Below are 20,302 nucleotides of genomic sequence, written 5' to 3' on the forward strand. Positions count from 1 at the left end.
TTTTCTTTTGCAACCCCAGGCATTCCACACAGGCTGCTTGCACACCACTCCCTCCTGATAGTGTTCCCGGTCCACGCCAGGCTCGCTCATGCCCTCCCCAGTGCCTCAGGGCCGTCAACGGGCAGCAGAGGGAGTTTCTGGCTAGAGACAGAGAATTCTGGCTGAAAGACTCCTTTCTTTCCCCTGCACCCTCCAAACTGCAAGGTTGTCCCTTCTTTCTTTCTCGATCATATCTGTAACATGCTGCGAAGGGTGGAGCTCGTTGGGAGTGCAGCCCGGTGCCGTGCTGGGCCTCCAGCTCCCGCACCGTGTTCATGTCGGTGTGCACCCCAGCTGGTTTTCAGCATGTGTGTTTTGGCTGCAGCAAGAGCTTCTTACTGTAGTGCCTTCTGAGAAGATGCTTGCAGACTCTGGGGTCTCAGACCCCTAGTTTTTCATCCCCCCTCAGCCAGCAGGCAAGACCACGGTGATGGTCACACCGACAGCTTGGCTGTGGGGTCACCTTGAGCTGCCCGATCCACCACTTGGCATCGTGACACTTGGCCATCCATCCTGCTTCCCCTCTTCCACCCATCTGCTCCTCGTTTCCCTTCCTTCCTTCCTTCCTTCCTTCCTTCCTTCCTTCCTTCCTTCCTTCCTTCCTTCCTTCCTTCCTTCTTTCCTTCCTTCATTTGCTTTTCAATCAAGCATTTATTGAGTATCTACAATGTGCCAAGTGCAGGCGATGCAGAAATCCATCTAGAGGCTGTGGACTGGTGACACCAGAGCTGGTCTGGCCTGCAGAGGCATTTTACTTGGCTCACGACATGGTGTCTTAAATTTGAATTTGCTGCTGACACACAGCCACGGGGTGATTTCATGTGCGAATGCTGATACCGGGCTTCTCCCCAGAAGTGTCAAGTTCTGGTGATACTGGCCCACATTCCCACATGGTATTATTTTCCCCGTCAGGTAAGACCAGGCCCTCTGGTTCATCGCAGATCCTGAGACTCCCAACTGTCTAACACGGAGACAGCTGCCACCGAGGTCCCATCTAAGTGACCTGCCTGGCCCAGTGTGCACTCGGGTCTGTGGCCCTGATGGAGACTCTGGTCTGAGGGCTTGTATGGTCCAGTGAGGGAGACAGAGCCATAGATAATTTAGCGTGGAGAGTGCTGTGAGGACAGTGCGTGTACTGGGAGCCCCGGGAGGAAAGTATGGCGATGGCCAGAGGGAAGGGGGGTGGGGGAGCAGAAGAGGGTAAAGGGAGGTAAATGGTGATGGAAGGAGACTTGACTTAGGGTGGTGAACACAGACTACAATATATAGATGATATATTATAAAATTATACACCTGAAACCTATGTAATTTTATTAACCAGTGTCACCCCAATAAAATAAATGTATAAAGCAAGAGCCAGGGCTCCACGGAGAAGGTGAGTGTGGAGTCGGTTTGGAAGCGCAGCGAAGGTACGACACGGGGCCGCTGTGGAGGAAGCCCAGACGCTCAGGGGTGCACAGGCAGAGTCCAGAGGGACGGGGGCCAGGAGAGCTTGAGCAGAGGGGACTGAGGCTGCTCTCTCCTCAGGGGGACGCTCCACGGCCAGCCCTGCCCAACCCGAACCTGGAGACCATGGGCCCTTCGTGCCCATTCCTGGCTCCTTCAGCACTCGCCGCAGACAGCGGGGTGGCCCTGCTGCAGGCCCCACCTGTCTGCCGAGATTTGCCTGGAGTAGCAGAATCCCGCTGTTCCTCCCCAGCCCAGTGCAGAACCGGGTGTGGGCAGAGGGAGAGGACGAGGCACGTATGTCTCCGTCCTCCGGGGGCCCAGGCCCAGTGAGTGACAGGCTGAATGAGGCTCCATGGACCCCTGCCTCTCTGGCACCTTTCTCTCCTCACCCCTTGAAAGCCGGCGATCTTCAACACGTGTGTTTCCCTGGTCCTCTCCCTCATCACTTATAGGCTGGGGTCTCCCAGAGCTGAGGGGTGGCAAGTGGAGACTGGTAGCATTTGAACAGTTCACCTCGGAGAGTTCACAGGTGCCTCAAACCAGGCCAGCGTCCACCCGCTCCACGCTCTGGGTCCTGGCTTTGCCCCGGGTACCCTCCCTCCAGCGCCCTTTGCCCCACTCACGCCCCTCTCCTCGAGCGCTCTTTCTCATCCTTTCTACAGGTTGAAATTATTTTGTTCTTTAAGCCCCTCGATGCATGCCACCCCCCTGAACGTCCTTGACTCAGGCCGCCACCAGCAGCAAGCACATGGTAACACTGCCAGAATCAAAGCACTCGCTTGTGGTCCAGACGCCCCGATCAGCACCGCATTTCGAAGCCAGAGGAGAACTCAGCCGCTGAAGATGACCTAATAAAGATGCCTTTATTCCCCACTCGGGTGTTTCTTTTCTGCAGCGAACATAGCAGTTTGTGGTGGTGGTGATGAGTCCTGTGTTCAGGGCAGGAGACGACGGGGCTTGTCCTTCCAAGGACGCACACGGCTGCCCGAGACGGTGCCCAGTTCATGTGGTTAGCTGCCCGAGTGAACTGAACTCTTGGTCGAAGGGATGAAAAATTTCTCTTTGCTTACAGATTTGTCATGGAGATGGTCACTGAGGAAGAGGGAAAACAGTTTGGGAGTGACTGGGCCAGGGGAGGTGACACTTGCCATGTGAGGGCACCTCATGGCCAGGAGCATGAAAATGTGGTTAATGGGAAACTGGTGAACGCAGCCCACTGGTTAATTGGGGGCTGGCGAAGGAGACCGGGAGAGGGGGAGGAGGAGCGGAGTACAGACCTTCCTCAACCCCCAGGACCTGGGCCTGATTCTGAGAAGCCAGGGCCTGCTGATGGGGTGTCCTCGTCTCCTCTGAAATGCTTGTCTCTGGTTATCCAGAGGATTTTGGCCAGAAGCTGAGGGATCTCAGCTCGTTTCCTCCCACTTGCCCTGGTTCAGTTCCACCGACACTTTCCCCGTGCTCCTCTGCGGCTTCCCACAGTGGTCTTCTCCCGGCTGCCTGCTGGCCGCATGGCCGACGGCTGTGGGCGCTGGCTGTGACGCTGTGCCAGCCCCCCTGGGGCTCCGCGCGGCCAGTGCCAGCACTCCAGGGCCTTGCTGGTGGGGTTCCACGCAGCAGCCCGCGGTCGGGGTACTGGGTAGAGCTGAGAGGGGCAGCAGAGCAGGACTGGGTGGTGAGGCACAGCCTGAGACATGCCGCCGACTTGGCTCCCTCCAGGCACTGCGCGGTCTGATTGCTGGTCATTGAGCCGCAAGTTGCAGTCTTTCACTGTTTACTGAGACTTTTCCTGCATTCTGACTTCCTTGACCCTCACAAGTACACTATGCCTTGGGTATTTTCACCACCCCCATTTTACAGAAGAGGAAACTGAGACTCACAGGGAGATTTAAATGACTTGCCTAGGGTTTGAACCCAAATCTCTTGACTCTAAAACATCACATCATTCGTCTACACCTGTTGCCTGCCAAGTCCTGCGTCCAGGTAGAGCTGACGTATCAGCATCCTTTCTGTGTGAAAGGTCACCAGAGCTGGGACGTGATTCAGCACCACCCCCAGTCCTGGAACTTCCTGTCTTCTTTCTTCTGTCCTTGAGAACGCCGACGAAGGTAGGTTTACCCTTCACATCCCGGGGAAGCACAAGGAGCCTAGCTTCTGTTGGAAGGGAAAGAAACCGGAAGGGAAGTCTCCAGCCCAACTTTGGGAACCACCTTGGCAGAAGCTGCTGCTGGTGTCTTAGTCTGTTTAATTCTTTGGTACGTTCATTTGTTCATTCAACAGATGTGTGTGCAGAAGCTGCTGAGTGCCGGGCACTGTTCCGGGTGCTGGGTTACAGTGGAGAACGCGACAGCAAAGGCCTGCTTGGCCGGAGCGTTCATCCCAGGGTCAGGCGTGATGAGCCGGTCAGCGAGGAGCACAGTGCCGGGCTGGGCAGAAAATGGGAGGGCGCCGTGACAGAGCGTAGCTGGCAGGAGGCGGGAGCGAGGTCTGCTTGGATTAGGTGCTGATTTCTTTCCTTTTAAGGCCTTAGAATGAATGACTTGATCAACAGTTTTCTTTGTGTTGCAGCTTTTCTGTGCCTCCGCTTTGGGTGAGGTGGGAGTGCTGAGTGAGATGAGCCATCCAACGTGGGGGTGGTTCCTTGGTATGACAGGTCTGCTGCCCGGCCGGTGTGGCTCAGTGGTTGAGCATCGACCCCTGCACCAAGAGGTCGTCAGTTCGATTTCTGGTCAAGGCACATGCCCAGGTTGTGGGACAAATCCCCAGCGGGGAGCATGTAGGAGGTGGCCAATCAATGTTCTCTCTCATCGATGTTTCTCTCTCTCATCTTCCTCTCTTTCTAAAAATCAGTAAAGAAAAAAAAAAAAAAGACAGGTCTCTATCAGCCCCTCTTGGTGTGGCCCAGTGGTTCCCAAGCGCAGTCCCTGGACCAGAGGCAGCAGCAGCAGCAGCAGCAGCAGCAGCAACTGGGAACTTGTTAGAAACACAGATTCTCAGCCTCAACCCCAGAGCTACTGAATCAGAAACCCTGGGGCGTACCCTGAATATCTCTGCACAAGGCCCCAGATGGTCCTGCTGCAGAGCAGCTGGAGAACAGCCCGTGTGGAGCATGTGCTTTAAGATTTCAGGCTGCCGGCGGCGGATTCTGACGTTTCGGTCATTCTTGTGGCCACAGGACATGGTCGCATCAGTAAGATATTTATCCAGCTTGGCTTGGCTAACAGTCTTGTGGCTCGAAAGCAGGGGTAAGCTCCTGGCTTGAGCCGGGGTTGGGCCCAAGCTCTTCTGGTTGGCGTCACGTCTTGTTCATCCTTCCAGCCAAGCACCTGCTCAGAGGAGGCGAGCACGGGCACACTCGTCCTGGAGGGAGCCTAGATTTATGGCACGGCAGAGGTGCTTCGTGGAGGCTGGCTAAGTGGAACAGGTTGTCGATTAGGTTAGTGTTCACGTTTTAAAAGTACGAAACTGTCCTGGGTTTCTACGTCTTTGGTAGATAGATCTGCTTGTACCTGTGTCTTGAAGATCAGTGGTGACAAAAGTTCTCGGGTCCCAAGTAGAAAGTAATCTTGTGACTCTGCTGGACACTGAATTTAGAGTTGTGATCCAGTTCGGTCTCCTTGTCTAAATGTCCACTCATAAAACTAGAGCGAGGTGACCAGATGGTCCAGATCACCCAGGACTGTCCCGTCTCCCCTTCCTGTCCCTCTCAGTCTGGTGTCTCGGATTTGGCCTGCGTTGCCTACTCCTGCTGGATCTTGTCCAGTCGAGGGACAAAACGTCCTGCCGTCTTCCTGAAGGATGGGAAGAAAGGAGCTTCTGAAAGCACGGATTGCTCTACCGCAGAGACCGACACGCGCGCAGGATTGCACCCACGCCAGCGGGAGCCCCGAGGCGGCGGGGACTGGAGACGGGCAGGCCCCAGAATGGTGGAGGTAAGTCTGTTTCTCTGGTAGGGCTTAGAGGAGGGCTAGCCACAGGGAGGAATTGGGCGGTGGGGCTGGGAGGACCCCTGCTGGGCCAGAAGGCAAAGAATGGGAGGCAGATGGCAAAGCAGGAGGTGACAGGGCATGGCAGGGAATACGGCACGCTGGCCTTGCCTCTGCTCACGCCGTCTGCCCCCCTCCTCATTCTCCCTCTCTGACCGCTCCATTCCATCCCTGGGTCCCTCCTTCCTGCTGCTGTTCTGTTGGCCCTGCGATTCCTGTTAACCTCTTGTATCGCTTCCCTCCCCAAGCTCCTGCCGTGCCCCGCCCACTGCCCACTGCCCGCTCTGGCTCCGTGTCTCACCCCTGTCCATTGTTGACGTGATGGAAGCAGAACGGTTGAATCTCTTTGTGATGAGCGCTCTCCCTGTTTGCAGATGCCGGCAATGGCCAAGAGCCGCCAGTCCAGGACCCACGGGATGGAGCGCACAGGGGTCTGTCTCACTTTGCAGTCGCAAGCACTGCGACAAAGACCAGAGAAGCCAAAGAAGCCGCAGGAATCCACACGTTTTTGAGAGCTCCCCTGAGAAAAGCGTCTATTGAGTTATGGCCAGTTTTGTCAATGGAGATCGTGAGAAGAGACCTTCCCTCCTGCATTGGATTCATCAGCCCAGATGCCATTCCCCATGGACTTTGAAGAGCTCACTAATGTCCACCTTCAGCAAGCGACTCTTGCTTCAGCTCTGGGCGTTCTGGTTAACCTCCTCTATGAGAAAATGTTAACGTTTTCTCCCTCTGAGTCCGGGATTAAATGGCCTTACCTGAAACTGAGCCCTTTTAGACTAGAAGCGCCTAGACAGTCCTGTGTTTCAGAAGTTGCCAAGTTCACGTCATACCTGTTTCATGTGTGAACAGGGTCCACTCTGACAGATGCTTCCTGGCCTGGTCCGTGTGTTCCCTCCCATTGGCTCCCTGGTGCCTTTCTCCCTCCCCGCCTTGTCCCAGGTGAGACTCCTACAGGATGGCTCTGCCTGTCCTGGTGGGGACCCCATGCTCTGGCTGGATGTGTGAGAGAAAGTGTAGCCATTGTAGATCTGGAGGCAGCTGGAGCCCGGCTCCCTCCCTGGGAGCGTCCCTGGAGGAGCCCGCCTTCTCTCAGCTGTACCTGGTGTTACCATCAGAACTCTTACGCTTACTTCTTAGTGTCTGTCCTAACCCATCTTCAATGAAAAGTGACTTTTATTGTTATTTTTGTTATCATAAAGTAGCACGTGCTTATGATGAAAACATCAGAAAAATAGAAGATGAAAAACCCATCCCCTAACCCTACTTACCCCAAAGACAACCACGGAGACTGTTGAAGAGCCTTCCAGATCCCTTTCCAGGCTGCAGTGTCACATATACCTGTGTGTAACTGTAATGTCATGTACTACATGGATTCTCTGGTGATGCTCTTTAATGATTGAGTAATACCGTTAATTACAGAAGAGAAAACTGAGACCAAGTGCAATTTACCAAAAGCGACGGTGCTAGATCATTTAGTATAAGGGAATGAAGCCACATGGATACAGCTCAAAGAATGCACATCCTATAGTTTTTGTTTGTTTGTTTTTTTGGTTTTTTTGACCATGAGCTACATGAGTTCACAGCCACTGTAATGTAAAAGCACTGTGCCCAACTACAGAGATGTGCCATCATTTGTTTGCCTAATTGCATACGGCTGGGCGTTTAGGTTGTTTCCAACTTTCCTCTGTTCTAAGCAGAATGAATGACTGTGGTTCTGGTTTAATCTTCATGTAGTCATTACCTTGCAGTAATTCCCCAGGAGGTCAGAGGACAGTGATGAGGGTTGTAGAGACCTCCAATATGGAGCCCGCATTCACGGCTTTGTGCCCCATGTATTAGAGAGCGGGCCGTGGGGAAGGCTGCGCGTGCCCTTTCTTAGATGATGTCACATGTCCACGCTCGGGTAACTCCGGCCTCTGTTCTGCCCAGAACACAGCGTAGCTCTGAATGATGGTGGAGTGAAGCAGATGGTGAGTGAGGGAGTGGTGAGTGAGGGAGTGGTGGAGTCTGTTTGAGTTTGGTACTGGGGTGTGTCTTGTGATTCCTCATTGGATACTGAGAAATCGTTATTCATTCATTCATTCATAACCCCTTTATGGAGCAGCAACTGTTGCAAAGTGCTACGCTGGAGGCTGAGAAGACAAAGATGAATTAAACAGGGACTCCATCCTCAGGAAAACCACAGCCTAGAGAAGGTCAATGACTAATAACCCACATTACTCCATAGTGGAGTGAGTTCCATTATCCATCGCAGGGCAGGAAATTTGGACCAATTGGAAAATCCCAAAGGAAAAACGTGAAAATCACTCATAATCCACCGCCCATTCACCTCAGCCATCCTTTCTGAGTGTCCTTTAGGCAGTGAGACTTGCTTGCTTGTGGTCATCTTCACTAGGTCAGCCTCCTTGCAGGCATTGTCTGTGTCCTTCATCTGCACCGCCGGAGACCCTGGCACCATCTTATACGACTCACTTGGAAATCTGTTAAATGTGAAATCCAAATGGAAGTGAACAAAATTAAAGGTAAAGGGATTCATGAATTGAAACAAAGTCTCAATGTTTTATGTATAAAGGAAAACCTGCATTAATTCATATCCTTCTGCTTGATGGAAACTTTCAATTATTTCATTTTTATGAATGTAGCAATCTCATTTAAGAAAATATGGAAACTAGGGAAAAGGAGAACTGTCACCCTGTCTCACCATCCTAACCCAGGGCTGATAGCATTTTAGTGACCTTCACCTAGACAATTTTGTACTAAGATGGTGTTGAGGACAAGAGTGAAGGAATATGTGAGTTGTTTCCAATTTTTACTTTTAAGCATGTTTACTAGTTAATCATATTCACATAGTTCAAAGTTCAAATAGCATAAAAGCGCAGAGAGTGAAAAGTCTGTATGGCCCAGCCATCTGGGTCCCTGGACATACCTAGTGGTATCAGTTTCTTGTGTATCCTTCAAGAGGTTTTTTGTGTTTTTTTTTTCCATGCATATAAAATCATATAAGTATATAAAATATGAGTGTTTAATGGAGGACTTGGCAATATTATTACTGAATTTCTAAGTTTAGCCTAAATTATCCTTGTTGTTCTTAGTGGCAGGCCTGGGGTACAGGTAGAGAAGAAGAGAGAAAGGGGCAGAAAGCTGTGTGTGTGTGTGTGTGTGTGTGTGTGTGTGTGTGTAGGTGGTTGTTACTGAGGGACAGAGTGAAGGGCTGTAAAAGCAGAGGGACAGAGTAATTATTCACTCATTCATTTATTCAACCCGTATTTATTGGGCATCTGTTATGTACCAGATACTATTCTAGACCCAGAGGAAATTTAAAAAAGCCCACAAAATTCCTTGTCCTTGTAGATATTCTTTAAAAATGGAAGGTGGTGGACAAAAACCATCATAATAAATAAGTAAATTATATAGTCTATGAGAAGGGAATAAGTGCTGTGGAAAACCCGAGTAGGGTGCAGGAGATTGGGAGTCTCAGGAAGCAGGCAGGGTGGGCTTCGTTGAGAAGGGGACCTATGCTCACAGACTGGAGGAGGTACGAGTGAGCCCTGCGGTATCCCTGGATCTCCGGCAGGAGCACCTGCGGAAGGAGGAGGCGTCAAAGGCTCTGCAGCAGAAGTGTGAGTCCTGGAGGCGGGCGGTCAGCAGCCCCGCCCCGCCCCGCCCGGCTGCTCCCGCTGCCCTCGCAGGGAGGCCGGCTTCCCTCCGGTCCCCAAGGGGCCAGAGTCGGGCTGCTGGGGTCTGTCTACAGTGCTGAGGTGATCCTGTCCTACACGGTAGTTTTTCCTTTCTCACATTTTTGATCTGAATGTTTAATTCTACTCTTTCCAAGATAATTTTGTGATTTGGAGGTTAATGTAGTCTAAGGAAAGAGGAGTAGCGTTGTTTTCGTAGAAAAAGCACGATTCAAACTCGGTGGTCCCAGATCTGAAACCCGTCCTGCTCCGCGTTTTCCAGCCTTTGTATTGGGCGCATTATACAACCCCTCTGGTCTTCAGTTTCCCCATTTAGACATCGAAGGGGGTGTAGCGATGGCATGAGGACTGTTCTTGGACGCGGGAACCATCATTCAGGACGGATGTCCGGTGATGTCTGGTGGGACCGCAGGGAGGCTGCAGGGCTTCTGCCTGTGGAGGGCCCTGCAGGTGGCTGCCCAGATTTTTCCTCCGGAGCTCGGGCTCAGCTCCACCCTCGGACAGAATATCCCGTCTGAGTGCACACAGAATCCCTGATGATGACAGAGCAGACAGTGACCCTGCTCAGTGCGTTCCTCTCCTTGTTCTCTTGAAGCCCCCGTAGGGCCAGTTTTCTCCATGACCCCGAGCTACGCTGGTTCCCAGTCCGCAGTGGCTGGCGCCCCGTGGGATCTGGGGCCTTTTTTGTTCTTTCGGCTTCAGAGTTCTCCCTCTTCCTTACTATCATCAGTTTGGATGCCTGGAATCTTTTATCTGCCTGAAGAATTAGGCAGCGGGGAGGAGAGGGAGTGCGTCATTGGCATCACTGTTGTTCCATGTGGAGAAAATCGCTCTGAATTTAAAAACGGGAATGTGTGTAAAAGGTTGTGGGGGCAGAGCTGGAGGCTTCAGCAGTTCATTTAGGGGGACCATGAGTGCAAGCCTTCTCTGCAAGACTTCAAGTGTGAGTCCCCCTGGGCGGAGTTACTCCCTGCTTGTTCCTCAGCCTTTCCTCGCTTTGTTTTGCTCCTTTACGCCACCCATCCTCAGTATCCCTGGCTGCTAAGCAGGACGGAGAGTGACTTCTAAAACTGGGTTCTGGTTTCTCTTCCCTTCCTGGAGTTTTGTGTTTTTTGTCAGGCAGGGCATTGCATTCCCTCAGCACTGTGGGAGAAATATACCTACTCACGCACCTGCCGTTGAAAATGGACCCAGAGAGGTTCAGTGTGTTGAAATCAATGCCATGTAGTCACGATGCCTTTTAAATACATATGTACAATCCCTGCGTGACTCCTTCCGTTTCATGTGCTGCTTTGTCTCCATCAACCGTTGTGGAGAGAAATTTTATTTGGAATATTCATACCCAGTCTATCGCTAATTATCACTTTAACGATGTGTCATGGAGTGTATCCATGCAGTCATCTGGAAAGGCACATATGCCATGAAATTTGGGCCTTGCTGGGTACCGGGTGTGCCCGCTCCTAGTGCTTCCTCAGCTCCTTGCTCTGGGAGGAAGTAGAGGTGGTCTGTCAGGGAGAATGGGGGCTGGCTGTGGCTGAATGCATGCATCCTTCATTCCTGTCTTCATAGCAACAGTTTCCAGGGTAAATGGCTTTTGAGTGTAAGAAAAGCCTTAACTTGAAATAAAAACCCTCCCGCCTACCAAATGCCCGTTCTGGAAAGCTACAGAGATCGCATCTGAGGTCACCCCAGGTCAGCGCCAGGTGGACAGATCCCAGCTGTAGATCTGATCTCAGGCCAAGAAGAGGCTCCTGGCCTTCGTGCCTGCCTCTTCCCCTGGCAAGAAGGGCGGGACTAAAACCACCCTCTGATTGGCAGACCGCAGAAGCAAATGACAAAGAATGTCACCATCTCAGGAGAGGGCAAGCAAGAATGCTTCTCCCTTTTCTTTCTTCTTGCTCTCTTTTCTCTTGGGACGGAGAATACACTCACGCTGGGTTCCTTCTCTAGGACTTTCAGTGGAGCTGAGTGTTGCGAGTCTAAATCACATTATCACAGGGGCACAAGGAACCCTTCCCAGCAAGACTTCCTCATGAAGTGGCCGGAGCCCCAGAGGCTGCCTGGGAATGTGGCCCGAAGTAACGGAACATAATGGAGCAGACCTCCTGGTCGAAGAGCTCAGGCCTAGAGCGGTGGTAAATCTCAGGGCCTTTCCAGAGAGCCAGCAACGGCAGGGCAGGGGGCAACTGCCGAGCCTGGCTCCACGTGGCTTTCCGGAGCTCTCTGGGTCCTGCTTTGCACATGAGTGGGGGGTTCGGGCTCAGTCTTTTCTGAGCGATGTAACGTAGATGGTTGTGGAGTTGAATCTGTTCCTGTAAACTTTGCATAATGAATTTTATTGCATTTGGAGCTTGGTTTTTGCTAGGTGTTGCTTTAGAAATAGTAACAGTAATTATTTTTTGTTGAGTACTTACTATCTGCTAGGCACATTATTTATCACAATCATTAACAAGTAACATTAATGGAGCATTTACGATATACCAAATTCGTAAGCACTTTAGATACTCACTTCTCTAGGTCCTAGAACAAAGCTCCCATTGAAGTCATCATTTTCATGTGGAGAAACTGAGGCTCAGAGCACTAGGTAACCTGTTCAAAGTGGTCCCACTGGTAAGCTCCCCAAGGAAGGTCGCGATTTTACACCTGTCTTCCTACAGCTGTGCCCTTCTTTCACACTTTAAAGCAGCAGGAGAAAGTGCCTGAGGAACAGCGAGAAGATGGGGTACAGGGTGAAAAGTAGGGTGTTTCCTGGCTCTTTGTGGTCAGAGGGGGATGCTGGTTCAGGGCTGGCTTCTCAGGGCTCGGCAGCATTTGGATCTGGTGGGCTTTGCACCTGTTTATGAAATGCTGTAAAAACTTGGTGCTGGCTGCTTCCTTAAAGAATTGATTCAACCCTGGATTTCTGACATTTGGTGTCTTCAGGTTTGTTTGGGGTCGTGGTGGGGTCCTGGAGGAGGTGAGTGGGAATGTATTTGCGAGGGATAATTCTGGGTGTCTGCAAAGCAAGGCATCGCAGACAGATTCTGATGCAGCCTTCAGCCACAGGTGGGTGGGCGTGGGCAGGTGCGCTGTGCGGTGCCGGGACGGGCAGGGGAGCTGGCAGGGTTGTAGGTGGAAATGCTGGCTGGCTCTGTTGTGGTCGGGCCCGGGCTCCGCCAGCCACATCTGTTAACTGCGCCAGCACCATGCTAATAGGTGGGTGATTCAGCTCCTTCCTGTGTTTTACTACCGGACAGAGACTATAACAGCTCTTTGATTTAGCTGGTTAATAAAGTAAGCTATTGGGCTCCACTGTTTAACCACTGACTGGATTGCCCGGGGCTTGTTGCTTTCTGGGAACCTTCTGATATTGTTTTAGGATTGAATAGAGAGAAAGTTGTGACATTTGCAGGCCCTCTGGGAGTCTCTGGATTCCCCGACTGGCTCCTTGCTGGGTAGCCGCGCCAGCCCAGCATGCCTGCACCCCTCCAGCCAGGCCTCCTCAGTTCCCTTGTCCCTGGATCCGAGGGGTCTGATCAGTAGGTGGGTGCCATGCCTAGAGGTTAATGTCTGAAGGCTGCGATGAGGTTTGAGATGTCTGGGAGAGAAGGAAGGAGGGAATTGTATGGGAATGTGGGCTCCATTTGGGTCCCCTGGAGGTTCCCAGGGCTGCTGTGACAATGTATCACAAACTGGGTGGCTTTAATGTATTCTCTCAGAGTTCTGGACCCCAAAAGTCTGAGACCAAGATGTCATTAGGGCCACGTTCCTGCCCAAGGCTCTGGGCAAACATGCTGTCTCACCCCTTCCCAGCTTCCGGTGACTGCCGGCCATGCCTGGCGTCCCTTGGCAGGCAGATGTGTCACTGCGGTCCTGCCTCTCACCTTCTCCCTATAAATACATCCATGGCCTTCTCCTGTGAGCCTGTGTCTCCCCTTCTCAAGGACACCAGTCATGTTGGATTGGGGGTCCACCCTAATCCAATGTGACCTTATCTTGACTAATTACATCTACATAGACCCTATTTCCAAATAAGGTCTGAATGGACATGAACTTTTAGGGGAGGGGCACCATTTACCCCAGCCCAGGCCCTTCAGGAACAAGTAAAAACGACGTGGGGACCCTGGTGAACTGATGCACAGAAGGAGGTGTGGAGAGGGCTGGGCGCAGGTCTCCCGAACAGTACCAGGTGGCACCCCCAGTCGAACTTCCTGTGGTGGTGGAAGTACTCAGCTGTGGTGTCCACCACACTTGACATTGGCTGGTGCAGCTAGGACACTGGATTTTAAATTGTACCTAATTGAAATAGTCACATGTGACAGTGAGGCTCTGACCTTCCCAAGGTGGAGAGAAGAGAAGCAAGGAGGGGATGTTCCAAAGTGTGGGCGGAGTCGTCTGCGTCCAGGGTGCTCGGCAGAGGCTCATAGAACGGAGCAAGGTGGACTGTTGCTCTCTTCCCTTTCTCGAGTAGGAGAGGATGTCGTGTGAAATCCTCTGGCGGGACTGTGTGTCACCAGCTCGGGGTCCTCTCACTGCCGGACGGTACCCCCGGTCAGGGCCGAGTGGGCGCCCTCGTGGGTTTTCTCACACACAGGCATACCCGCCGCCCTGCTGTTGGCACTCAGGCTCTGGGCCACCAACGCTTTAGTTCCGTTTCCTTGAATGCTCCTATGGGCAAGTTAGGAAGAGGGGGCCATGAAAGTGGCCATCGGTGGCCCTACCGGCATCTCCAGGGTCAAAGAAGGCCTCCTGGAGGGTGGGGTCCTGCCACGGAGACCTGTCTCTGTTTCAGAGGGCCAGACTACACAGGAGCAAGCATTTGGGGGCACAGACCTGTAGTGCCAGCAGAATCTCAGCAATGATCAGGATGTGGTCTCAAGAGCTTGAACCACCAGAGCCTCTTCAAAGGAAAGCCCTTTTGGACTCTCGATATGTAAAGCCAATAATAGGGCTGCTTTGGGTTGGTGGATGATGGGAGGAAGAGGCCAGAGACCTTGGTAGGGCCCCGCTTTGCCCTCCTCTGTGGACCCTGAAGCACAGGGAGAGGAAACCACAGGTCGAGGCTGCTCCCACCGTGGCTGACCAAGAAGTGGAGGTCCAGAGAGAGAGCGAGAGTTGACAAGGGCACACAGCAAGCTGTGTGATGAATGTTGTTGATTTGCAGATTTCTGATGAGTCATTCCTGGGCCCTCCCCAAATGCTTGACACTCCCCCCCCTTTTTATAATCCTCACTCAAGGTTATGTTTTTATTGATTTTTTTAGAGAGAGAGGAAAGGAGGGAGAGAGAGAAACATCGATTGGTTGCCTCCCATATGAGCCCTGACCAGGGATTGAACCCACACCCTTTTGGGGTATGGGATGATGCTAAAGCCAACAGAGCCACTGGGCCAGGGCGCTTGACACCTTTTTTGAGAGACAGTAATCTAGTCCATCTATCAGCTGCTATGAACAAGCCGTGGAGTTTCTGCTCTAGATCAGATAACCTTTCTGATTTTAATCCCAGCAGGAGATGGTGTTTTGTTTAGTTGCTGTTTTTGTGTTGCAGACTAGCTGAGACTGTGTTCCTAAGTTATTCATGGTTACCTCTGCCGGCTGCCACATGTGCTAGGTAGTAGGCAAAGTCACCTCATTGTGTCATTTAATCTCCACAGCTCAGCGTAGTTGGCATTGCTGACCCCATTGTACAGATGAGGAAACAGGCTCAGCAAAGTGGAGACAGGATTCCAAGTCCACGCTCTTTGCATACACAGATGCTGCCCCCTTAGGAAGATGGAGACAAGTATGAAATACCCTGGATGAACTAGAAAGAAGGTCCTAAAAAAATCAGTAGGTCATTTAAGGGCCAAGATCAGACACTATGACTCAGGAGGGAAGGGGAAGCCAGACCCAGGCTGATGCACGTCCAGACCACAAGCGGATGCGCGCCCGCCGGGTCCAACAGCAGTGCTGGGGGCCCGACGGTGCAGAAAGGAAGCCAGGAGTAAAGTGACTAAGCTACAGAAAGGGAGGCCAGCTTGGCGGCTGTCAGTGGGGGGCCTTCAAAGGGCACCCTGAGGGATCCTTGTGGTGATGGGAGTGCTCAGTATCTCTCCTGTGTCAACGACAGTATCTGGGTTGGATATTGTGATATTTTAATACAGTTTTGCGGATGCTATCACTGGAGGAAGTGGGGTGAAAAGGACACGAGATCTCCCTGTATTATTTCTTACAACTCCATGTCAATCTATAATTATCTCAACAAGTTTAAGAAATATGTAAACCCTAAAAGAAAAAAAAATATGGAGCAAGGAGTTTATGAGGCCATCTGTGTCCAAGGGGCAGAATTCCAGTTCTTTCCACGCCCTGGAAGGAGAGCCGGGACCTTGTCTTCTGCAGCAAAGGTGCATTCCCACGTCCGCAGTGCAGGCGTTAGGCTCCGCTTGGGCCCTGCAAAGCCCAGAGGGCCCCTGCCTGGGAGCTGCTATGGTCGAAACAATGGAGAGATGGACAGTGACAGAGACCAAATCCCAGAGGTGGTGGGATGTCGGATAAATACTTGTCAGTCAGGCAAGCGACAAACACTCGAGTACCCACTGGGTTCCAGGGACCATTCCGGGGCTAGGGACTCAGGGGTAAGACAGCCAGCATGCCTGTCCATAATTCGTGTGTTGTAGATGAGGAGACAGACAATGAACACAGAGCAGGAAAGCGAATAGAGCATGTCAGGTACTGCCAGGTGCTGTGTAGAAGACAGAAGAGCAAAAGGTGAGTGACTGAGCTGGAGTGGTCAGGGAGGGCTTCTCTGAGGAGGTGACATTTGAGGAAGACCTGAATGTTGAGAGGTGGTAGATATGTAGAGAGAGCAAGTGCAAAGTCCCTGAGACAGATAACTTGTTGCGTTGGAGGAAAATCAAAGAGCCTTGCAGTGTGTGGAGGGTAGGGGGTGGGAGGAGCAGAGGGAGATGAGGCTGAAGAAAGAGTCTAAGGCCAGATTCTATAGGCTCTCGTGGGCTTTGCTAAGGAGCTGGTATTGGGAAGCCCCTGGAAGGTCTGATCTTCTGTGTGTGTGGAGGGGTGGATGGATTTTAGAGGGGCAAGAGTGGAAAAAAGGGGACCATGAGCTGCTACTGCTGTAGTCCGGGCAAAGATTGTGGTGGTGTGACTAGGGCTTTGGCTGTGGAAGTGGAGAGAGCTGTTGGATTTGGGATTCTTTGGAAGTAGCGCCATCAAGGATTTAGTGGCCATTTGAGCATAGATGGGGCGGAAAGAGAAAAAGCCAGGATGCCCCTGGGTTTGCCAGTCATGTCCTAGCACAGCTAACTCTAGGAGATAGGAGATAGGTCATATTCTTTTGGAACCTTGTGAATTTCCTTCAGGGAACACCACTAGAAATAAATGAGGATTGGCTGAGAACCAGTAAGTTGGGGTGGTTACCAGTTGGGAATCCAGTTGTCAGTTTCACTGATCTGAGTTTTTAGGCTCATTCTTGCTGCAGAGAACAGAGTACACTCACACTGTCTTGTTGATGAGATTAGTCATAAGGACACTGGGAGGCAGTGAGGGAGATCCAGAAACCATTTTGGAAGCTGGCCCTCACCACCAGGGCCATAGGCTACTCTCAAGACCAGGGCATCTCTGGGTACAGGTGACTTCGCTGTGGTCCTGACCCAGCTGTCCTCACTTTCCTGCAGCGGTGCCTGCTTCATACTTCACTCTCTGGGTCTTGCTTCCAGATCCCAACAGGGACAATTGGCTTGGATTGGCCAGTCCACCACAGGGCATGTCTGCAGACCAGAGGGCTCAGGCTAGGCCCAGGCCAGGGCAGCTGGAGTCCTTGACATCTTCCCTGAAGGTCATTGTCTTTGGCTTGCACACATATTCTTGATCTAGCCGTGGCTGGAGAATGGTGGCTCACCACATGTGGCGGTGCAGATGCTGAGGGCCAGCAATGGCTCCCAAGGGCATCGGGCACGTGGACTCCCTAGTGCGTGGACTGTCCTGCACACATAAAGCGTGTAATCTAGAAAGACAAGTGTCAGGTGGGCAAGAAGGCGCTCACAAGGCAGGTTAGGCTAAAACTTCTTTTGGTGAAAGCATGAAGAACACGAAATCATCTTTCATCTGTATAGTAACACTTCATCTCTAGGGACTCAGAATTAACCTCATATTTGGTCTTCTTCTTAGCGTGGCCCGGGGAGCACTGCATCCATCCCCCGTCTCTCAGGCCACTGAGTGTCCTTGTTCAGTGCACTGTCCCGGCCCTACCAGTGGTCTGAGTCAGGATCACGCCAGGGTGGAGACACGCTGCCCTAGGGATGTTGGGTGATCTGCTTCATTTTTCTTAACAGTTACGACTCTGACTTGACCATTGGCTTTCTCTATCAGTCCCTCTGAGGTTAACCATGGAGGAGCAGAAAGGTATTTTTTTTCATCAAATATTTTAGGAGTATAGTTGGTATGGACTGAATTGTGTCCCCCTCAAAATTCATATATTGAAACCCTAACCCCCAATGTAGGTGTATTTGGAAATAGGGCCTTTAGGAATTAATAAAGTGAAATGAGGTCATAAGTGTGGGGCCCTGATCCGATAAGATTAGTGTCCTTACAAGGAGAGACACCAGAGGTTGTTCTCTCTCTCCACCAAGGGCATGCACTGAGGAAAGGCCCGGTAGGGACCGGGGAGAAGGTGGCCATCTGCAAGGCTGAGAGGGGTCTCACCAGAAAAGGATTAGCTGGCACCTTGATCTTGGACTTCCTAGCTTCTAAAACTGTGAGAAAATACATTTCTGTTGTTTAACCCAGCCAAAACTGGTATTTTGTTATGAAAACCTAAGTAGGCTAAGACAATAATATTTTCAAAACAAGTTGCTTCCTACATCATTTGGTTTCTTTAATGTCTCTAGATTTCCCTAGAGCTTACCTGCTGGGGACCGGTCATTCTGGTCCCCAAACCATGCAGATCAGATATTGTCACTGCTGTGCTCAGAATCCTCCAGTGGCTTCCCATGGTGCTTAGAGTGAAATCCAGAGTCCTCACCAGGACCAGTGTAACCCGGCCCTGCCTGCTGCTCCAGCTTCACGAAACAACCCTTCATCTCACATCATTGCTTTTTGGCTCCACACACATTCCCACCTCAGGGCCTTTGCACTTGCTGTTCGCTCTGCCTGGAATGCCTTCTCTGGCCATCTCATCTCAAATAGTATTCTCTAACACTCTTTATTCTCTTGCCTTCCTTTGCTATTTTTTGGAGCATCTATCACTCCCTGTCACTATAGTATGTCTGTCTCCTCCACTAGAATGTAAACTCCCTGAAGGCAGGAACTGGTATCTGTTTTAGAGATCGCCAAATCCCCACATAGTGCCCGGCCCTTAGTAGGTGCTCAGTAAACACGTACTGAAAGAATGAACCTTGCCACTGGAATTCTAACCATCCCGTAGTGAAGAAGCCCCCGCTTTGCTGTTTTATGCTAAAAGAACCAGAACGCTCTTTCTTTTCTTCACACTCTCATTAACAGTCATAGCCAACATTTACTGAGCCCTTGATGTGTGAGAGGATGCATTAAATGTGGATGACAACTGTACTTTACTCCCTGTATTTTACAGGGTAAGGGCCAGCCAGAGAGAGTCCACAAAACAGCAGCAGTGACAAGGCCCTCCTGGGAAGGGCTTGTGCATATGCCCCCCGCCAAGGAGCTGTCTGCTCAGAGTGGTCAGTGGGAGTCTCAGTGCCGATGTCCCCCCTCTGCAGGGAACTGAGCAGGAAGAAATTGGCTGCAGATGGAGCAGAGAGGTTCTGATAGTATCTATAAAAGCGGATGGGGCGCCCGGATGACCCCCACCCATCCATCCTCCATGGCTTCACGCTTCTGCAGTCCACCCGTGAGGCAGACTCCACGTGGGCGCGTCAGGCAAGGTCCAGCCACAGGCGCAGAGGGAATAGGGCCCCTGGTCTCATGAGGCCAGCCTCTTACCCTTTCTCCTTCTGTGACGGGGCCAGGGCATTGGGCACACTGCTGGCAGACAGGAAAGCAGACCCCTGGGAGCAGGTCCTTTCTGGGGTCACAGTACCACCTCCTCTCGTACTGTTGCTGCCCCATCCGGGGCCTGCGGCCTCAGAGTTTCGCACGCGGGAAGCTCCCACGCGGGGCGGGCTCAGCAGCCTCTCCTCTGACGCAGGCCTTTGACAGCTCATCAGGTCTTGGGTTTCCCTCCGTGGCCTGTGCTTAGTCACTGTCCAGTTGAGGGGGCTCCGGCAGCAGGACTCATGACAGGGGAGCACCTTTTCTCTGTGGCCTTGGGTGAGGCGCTTGTGTTTCCCATGATGCTTGAAGCCAGCAGTGACCAGGGAGGCTCTGGGCCCCACCTAGCTCTTTCCTGGGCCCCAGGGACCTGCTGTCCTGCTCACAGCAATCACAAACCTGGGGAGGCAGAGGAGAGGTTACACACTGTGGAGTCAGGTGGCTCTGGATTCAGGTCTCACCTCTGCCTTCATCCCTCTGTGCTCTGGACTAAACTTAGCTTCTCTGAGCATCATGTCCTTGCCTCTTAGTTAGGGATAATGCCATCCTGTCACTCTAGTGTCTTCCTTTCTTCTCTCCTTCTCTAAGCCGGTGGGCCTCAACTATAATTGGTCAGTGGTTGAAAGGCCTCAAGCACCAGCCTTCCCGTGTGGCACTGTGTTGCGGGGGAAGCGGGCTTCGTGGCCTCTGCTTCCTGCCAGTGCTGAGGCTACACATCAGTGACCAGAACAAAAGTCTGTGGTCAGCAGGGTCATCTGAAGCCCCTGGTGGGCGCTGCTTCAAGAACCACTATTCTAAGCATTTGGTTCTTTTAACTTGTCAAACCCACGGTCTGGACACTGGCTTTAGGGGCCCTGATGAAAGAAGCCCTTGGCATTGTTTTTCATGGCAAAATAGTTGAAGAGCTTATTTTAGCTGGAGTATTATTTCTGTGCCTCTCCCACCTTTGCAAGGATGAGCCGCAACCTGCACTCGTCTATCTGTCCACAGACCAGAGCCCGCAGTTCGGGGTCCTCGTTTCTCTAGGCGAGGTTGGACTCCCAGTGCCCACGTGACAGGGACAGCCGCAAAATCTGGATCCAGTTGCAGAGATCAGCCAGGCCTCTCAGCTGGAGGAACAGTAGGAATGAAGGGTACCGACAGCCTTGGCTTTG

This window comes from Molossus molossus, unplaced genomic scaffold (genome assembly GCF_014108415.1).
Source record: "Molossus molossus isolate mMolMol1 unplaced genomic scaffold, mMolMol1.p scaffold_m16_p_12, whole genome shotgun sequence".
In the NCBI taxonomy this organism is placed as follows: domain Eukaryota; kingdom Metazoa; phylum Chordata; class Mammalia; order Chiroptera; family Molossidae; genus Molossus; species Molossus molossus.